This window comes from Primulina huaijiensis, chromosome 3, assembly GCF_012295235.1.
Source record: "Primulina huaijiensis isolate GDHJ02 chromosome 3, ASM1229523v2, whole genome shotgun sequence".
In the NCBI taxonomy this organism is placed as follows: domain Eukaryota; kingdom Viridiplantae; phylum Streptophyta; class Magnoliopsida; order Lamiales; family Gesneriaceae; genus Primulina; species Primulina huaijiensis.
Window position 1 is genome coordinate 8,303,228 of NC_133308.1, and position 7,297 is coordinate 8,310,524.

The 7,297-nt window shown below is 35.6% G+C and overlaps 1 non-coding gene across 1 annotated transcript; it reads right to left on the reverse strand.

Moving 5' to 3' along the window:
• Window positions 1-263: 263 nt before the first annotated feature.
• Window positions 264-374, reverse strand: LOC140974700 (small nucleolar RNA R71). Its single transcript, XR_012174856.1, has one exon. It is a non-coding gene; the product is annotated as a small nucleolar RNA R71 (small nucleolar RNA).
• Window positions 375-7,297: the final 6,923 nt, after the last annotated feature.

The following is a 7,297-nucleotide window of genomic DNA, read 5'->3' on the forward strand; positions in this document are numbered from 1 at the left end:
AAACCTCAAATTATTCAACTTTTACCAAATTTTCATGGCTTAGATTCTGAAAATCCATATTTACATCTAAGAGAATTTGAGGAAGTTTGTAACACTTATAATGATCAAAATTGTAGCATGGATATAGTTCGATTAAAGCTTTTCCCTTTTTCTTTAAAAGATAAAGCTAAAACATGGCTACAAAATTTGAGATCAAGTTCAATAAGATCATGGGAAGAAATGCAACAACAATTTCTCAAAAAGTTTTTTCCTTCCCATAGAACAAACTCTTTTAAAAGACAAATTACTACTTTTTCTCAAAAACAAGGAGAAACATTTTATCAATGTTGGGATAGATATAAAGAATTACTTAATACATGCCCACATCATGGTTTTGAAACATGGAGAATAGTTTCTCACTTTTATGAAGGTCTAATACCTAAAGATAGGCAAATGATAGAATTCATGTGTAATGGAACTTTTGAAGATAAAAACCCAAATGAAGCTATGGAGTATTTGGATTCATTAGCAGAAAATGCTCAAAATTGGGATAATATAGGCACAATAGAACCACCAACAACTAAAATCAATAATTCAACAAATGGGGGTGGTATCTATAATCTTAAAGATGATATAGATATTCAAGCTAAACTTGCATCTTTAGCAAGAAAAATTGAGTCATTAGAAATGAAAAAGAGTGGTCAATTAAAAAGTATTCAAGAAATTGTTTGTCATATATGTGATACACATGATCATGCTACAAAAGATTGTCCAACATTACCTTCATTTAAAGAATGTCTCCATGAACAAGCAAATTATGTTAACAATTATAAAAAACCAATACTAGATCCTTTTTCAACATCATATAATCCTGGATGGAAAAATCATCCTAATTTTAGTTGGAGGAATGATAATAATGCACAACCCTCACAACAGTATTTTCAAAATAACCAAAATCATCAAGGTTATATTCCTTATGTTACACTTCCAAGAAAAAACTTTGAAGATGTAATTCATGCATTTATCCAAAAGCAAGAATCTATCAATATTCAAAACAGTAAATCTATGACTGATTTGAAAGAAACTCTTGCAAAATTTGCATCTGCACTTAATATTCATGAAAAAGGAAAATTTCCATCTCAACCTCAACCTAATCCTAAAAATCAAAATCAAGAATTAAAAAATGAAAAAATTGATCAAATAAAATCTGTTATTACCCTTAGAAGTTGTAAAATAGTTAATGATCCATATAGTAATGAAAACAAGGATCATTTAAAATCAAAGAGTAAGGATGATAATCCTGATACTTTTGAGAATAATGATACCTTAAATTATAAAAATAATATGTTGAATGATAAATCATCTGAAATAGTAAATGAATCAAATAAACCTCCACCATTTCCTCATGCATTAAAAAATCATAAAAAACAAAAAAATGATTCAGATATCTATGAAGTTTTTAAACAAGTAAAGATAAATATTCCATTATTATATGATATTAAACAAGTACCTTTGAAAGGATCGATTAACGTAACAAGAGTATTTAGAAGGGGAGGTTGAATAAACACTCACAATTAAAACTGATCTTTTCGAGTTTTGAGTTCAGTTTGATGAGAAACTGATTCTCGGAATCTTGCTGGTCAATAACAATCAGTTAAACTGAAGAAGTTGCGGAAATTAATTGACTGAAAGATAGAATACAAGACTGAAATAAAATACGCAGGGATTGTTTCTGGATGTTCGGAGATTTCAATTACTCCTACGTCACACCTTCTATCTCAAGGATAGGATTTCCACTAAAAGACTTTGATCGAATACAAGATTTGTACTGACCCACTTCAGTTTGGACTAATCACTGCCAAAAGCTGAAACTCTTAGTATTACAAAATGTTCTCAGTGCGTAATTGATCTTAGCACTATCGAATTTAACGATTATTAAAAAGTGCTAGTGAGCTCAAATTGTAGCCTTGACTGCTAAGAATAAATCAAGTAAGGGTGAGCTAAGATTTTGACAGAGTAACAACAAGATTTGAATAAAGTGATCTGTGTCTACTTTTTTCAGCTGTTCTTTTGTCATATTTATAAGCTTTCCTTCCAACGGTAACTTGAGATATGTTTGAATCTTTGTATCCGTTGATTGCCACTTCATCATTCCTTGGGCATTGTTTGCTTCATTTATTATAATGCGGCGTCTTAATTGCTTTAGCCGAAATGCGTTGTTCTAAGCTGTATTGATTGAAGTGCGGCGTTTCATATTCAGTTGCAATCTGCTATGTCTCTTTGTCGGTTGAATGTTCTTTCCCGAGACATGTTTAGTTGAAGGAAGCATACGGCTGAATATATCTACTAATCGGTTTCCAACTGATCAGTTTTCTTTATTAGATCTGCTGATTTAAGTTGTTAAGTCCAGTTGCTGAATATAATTGCGCGTATCAGTTGGTTGATCAGTTTGTCAAACTCCAGAATTTAGAGTTTGGTTCATATTTTGTCAAACGCCGGAATTTCGTTTCCAACAACAACTGATCGGTTTTCTTTATTAGATCTGCTGATTTCAGTTGTTAAGTCTAGTTGCTGAATATAATTGCACGTATCAGTTGGTTGATCAGTTTGTCAAACTCCAGAATTTAGAGTTTGGTTCATATTTTGTCAAACGCCGGAATTTCGTTTCCAAAAATTTCCCCCTTTATGGTGTTTGACAAAACTAAGTAAATAATAACTGATCATATGAAAACATTGTAGATAAAATAAGAGGTTGATCTTGATCAGCTGAATAATAATCCACACAAATACAAGATAGACTTGTAGAGATTTTTCTTCAACGAGAAGATTTCTTCTGTTGTTCTAGAATCTCTTTGATTTCTTCCCCCTTTTTGTCAAACAACTCCATCTTCAAGGATAATTTTCGAACATTTGTTGATAGAAAATTGACAGAGTTGGATACGTTTTCAACAGCAGAGGTTAAGGCGATTTGAAGTACATCTATCTTTCTTGATACGAGTGTCTCCACAGCATCAACTCTTTTACTGATAGAGACTTGAGTCACTGAGAGACTCTTAACCAAACCTCTGTTTTTCTGAATATCATCCACTGTTCGAGAGAGAGATGTTAAAGCATCTTGAATTGTCGTCAGTTTCTGATAGTTGAATTTTTCAGAAGGTTCCAGTTTCAGAGAATGCTCTAATTGAGTATGCTGAATCTTGTATACATGATTGATCATTTCATTCATATTCTGCTGAATGTCCTTAATTTCTTCAAGAACTTTATCAAGATCTGTAGAAAAATGAGGCGGAGACTGACAAGACGTTCCTGGTTGCGTTGAGACTTGATCAAAGACCACCATGGTCTTATCAGATATCATCGTTTCAGAAACAGTCTGTGCTAGGACATCTGTTTCAGTTACTGCCACTTGGACTGTAGGCGGTGAAGATTGATGATGATCAGCAAAGATACTTTCCTGCTGAATAGGAGAGACGGCAGGATCTTCAGTTGATTGATCATGAGCTGATGCATCTTCTTGAAAATCAGCTGAGACTTGAGCTGGCTCATCAGTTCGAAGTTTTTCAGCAGTAATCAACACAACCTCCATATTTTCAGCAATATGTTGATTTGGTGATGGGCTAGCCACCACTGTTTGATCCTCTATTTCATAAACAACATACTGAACTGGTATTTCTGTTGAGATAGGAACCTCTTGAGCGATTTGATCAGTTGATTGATCAACTTCTTCAAAAATGGGTTCACTCATAAGAGATTTTTTCGCCACTGCTTGAATAATTTCATCAATGTTGGCAAAAGTCAACTCGGCTTCAGAGTACATCTGATGTTCCACAGCAGATGATTGTGGCACATCTTGAACAGGTTTTTCAGCAACCGGTTGTGGAGATGGCTCTTTCTGTTAGGCGGAGAGTGTATCTGCTTTTGTTTTTGTACTGGAGGATTTTTCAGGGAGAACCAATTCCTGATCTTGTTCCCAAAATCTGATTTCCATTTGTAGGCCACGAAGATCTGTGTCCAGTTGGGTGAACACAGCTCTATCATAATATGCAGTTGGACCTACGGGATTGTAGTTGGATTTCAGCTTTTCAACCATTCTAGTCAGCTTTTTGGCTCGAATCTGATCAAAGAAATATTTTTGCCTCTCCAATGCCTGGGCAATCGTAGCAGCTTTGACTATTTTCAACACAATCTCTTCAAGTTTAATAAACTTTTTCAGTTGGGATTTGCGCTTCAGCTCTTTGGCAAAAATCTCAATCCTAAACTTCTTCCAACTATCAAAAGATTTCAGTTTCGATGTGGCAAATGCATTGACCTGTTCCCGAACCAGGTCAATGTGAGTTTGGATAGCATTAGATGGCCTTGGCTCTTCAACTAGCTTGCCTTTTCCTTTTTCAGTAGTGAGAATGTGAGGAATATCCAAACCAGAGTGAGTGGTGTCCACTGATTCCCTCAATATAACGCATTTATATCTGGCCCGAGGCAAAATGGTAGGGCGATTTACATGAGTCAAGGGAGCTCTTACTTTAGCGGGTGCCTTTTCTTCAGTAACTGAATCATCAGGTGGAACAACCTGCAAAGGTATAGCCTGAATAGGCTGTTCGGCAGCTGATTGAGTTAAAATCTCAGTTGGAATGAATTTCACCGCTGTTATTGGTTTAGTTCTTTGCGTCCTCGGTCTCTTGACAAGCTTAGGAGAAGGAGTTTTCTCCGAATCTGATTCACTGATAATCAGTTTTCGTTTTGCAGTCTTCAGTTGGGCCAAAGTTTTGGCCTTCTTGACTGGTGTTGGAGTAGGTGGTTGCGTCCCAACCTCTTGTTTGGTTTTCAAAAACTGTTTGGGAGAAATGTCCAATTTGGTCTTTGGCGGCAAGATGTTCTTGGCAGCGAAGACCTTGAACTTTGATGATTTTCAAAGCCTCTTGATTGTTTGGTAGATTGAAGCATATTCCTTAGAATATTGAAAATAATGTGCCTCCAGTTATCTTTCTTCTCTCCCATGATGATGGTCATCGCTTGGAATTTCTCAAGAGTAAGGGCAGCATAAGAGCCGGCCTTAGCCAATATGCCTTTCGCCACCATGTCGGCTAATAACTGAACCTCATGCTTCAGTTCCTTCTTAGGATCGGAAACTTTAATTTTCCGCCCATCAGCAGAAAACAAAGATTGCATTTCTTCAATGTCAGATGTTTTGACTTCAGAGAAGCTGACGTACCCATCAGTTGGCAAAGAGAAGATTTCTCCGAAGGTCTCTTCAGATAGGATCAACAGCTGATCATTGACAGTTACAGAGATACTTCCATCAGTAGTGACAAACCCCTTCAGATAGAATTCATTTACTTCCTTGGGGTATATCTCCTGCGAAGATTGTCCCAAAAACATCCTGAAACCAGCAGATTCAATCTTCAGAAAGACGTTTTTCACATCAGCTTCTTGAACTGATAAAACTGAGTCAAAATAAATGGCCATAGCGTTCAACATGTGAGCTGGGATTGGATTCGCCATTTCGAAAGATAAAATGATCTGAAATTCGTAAAAGATAAGCTTTGGAATTAGTATGCTCTTAGGAACTGATTGTATGCGTAAGAAATAAAACTGAATTGAAGCGGGCATAGTGCATTTGTTCGTGACTGCTCAAATTCGGGACACGTGTCAGTCCAAAAAAAATATGTGTACGAGTGCTGTAAGCGTGTGTGCAAAAAGTGAGCTGTTTAAAATAGGCCACGTTATGAAACTGCAGTCACGTCAGTTGATTTGGAATATAATTAATTTGTTAACTTATGTGAGAAGATTTGTACAATATCCAGCTGAACAATCAGTTGGGAAACTGATTCATTTCAGTTGAGAATTCACAAACAATTTTCCTCTCAGTTAACATTTTCAAAAACTGATATTCCCCCTTAATCGGTGCATAGAATAATAAAAGTGACGATATAAAATAAATTTAAGGGTCAGAAAGATTATCGTTTGCTGAAACGTTAACGGCCCTTCAGCTTCCATGAATTTCGGCTATAAATAGAAGTAACACGGTTAGTTTCAGTCATATTAGTGAAAATATCAAGACAAAAAGAATGGCAGATACGAGTAGCTCGAGTACTTCGCCGTTTTCTCTGGAGACCAGGAAGGCTGTTATAGAAGATGAAGTCTTCACTACTGGGAAAAGTTACAGAAGCTTGAGTTCCTGTATAATACTGGGGAGGCTACCACTCCTGAACTGGTGGCAGAGATGAAAAAATTGCGGGAGCACTTGAACATAGCTGTGTGGGTGGACGTCTTTAAGGAGGGTCATATCTATCAGCTAATGCTTCGAAAGGAACTGACAACCCTTAAGCGCATAGCTGTTTCTCAGAGCTTTGACAAGACATCTACCGCATCTTTATTCGCTTGGTTGAAAATGTGGATAATTGTTGTAGAGGAAAAATATGATTATGTAATCCGTGCAAACGTTTATGGTTGAATGAAGTATTTATCTGAGCTTAACTTTGTTTTTCTCTTTCCTGCAAATGATAAACTTCATCAGTTGTTATATATATGAATTGCGAACTTTAAACAGATGAACTGATGAAAGACTAACTTATATCAGTTGGCTATGAACTGAAATCAGTTAAGCATTAAGTAATAAATGACAAACTGATATCAGTTGATAATGAACAACTGATAAATAAGAAGCCTGGGTAAATGAGAAAAACGCTTCGGTTGATTCGAGACTCTTTAGCTTCTTCAACATTTAATGTCATCTGTCTATAAAAAAGACGATAGAGATAAAATGTGAGATAATAACAGTTCAATATGTCGGATTCAAGTAATTCTAATGCATGCAGCAGTACGCATATTCAAGTTACTGAGCAATTAAGTCCTTATTTAGAAGAGTTGAAGAAAACGATGGAGGAATATGTCTTGACGAAAGTGATGTCAACATGGTTCAAAATTCATGATTTGCAAAGGATAAGTAGTAGTGGTGTTGCTCCTTCTCGTGCTCAAGCAGCAACAGCAAGAAAATACATTGATCGTTTTGAAGTCAAGCATGTTACAGACCTGGTTGATGATAATGTTCTGTTACATGCAATGCTATGGAAGGAATGGCATGTAATTGAGAATATTTCTACAACTGAATCATTTTCTAGAATCCAAATTTATGAGTTGAATAATTTGATTACAGAATGGCAAGATTCAGTTGGTTCTAAGTTATCTTTTGTAATATGGAATCGATTTTATTCTTAATAAAGTATCATTTCCAATTTGTTGTTGTGTTCTGATTTTCTGCAAATAATTTTATTAGTAAGACAGCATCAATAATAATTTTAAGACAAGTCAATTAAACCAA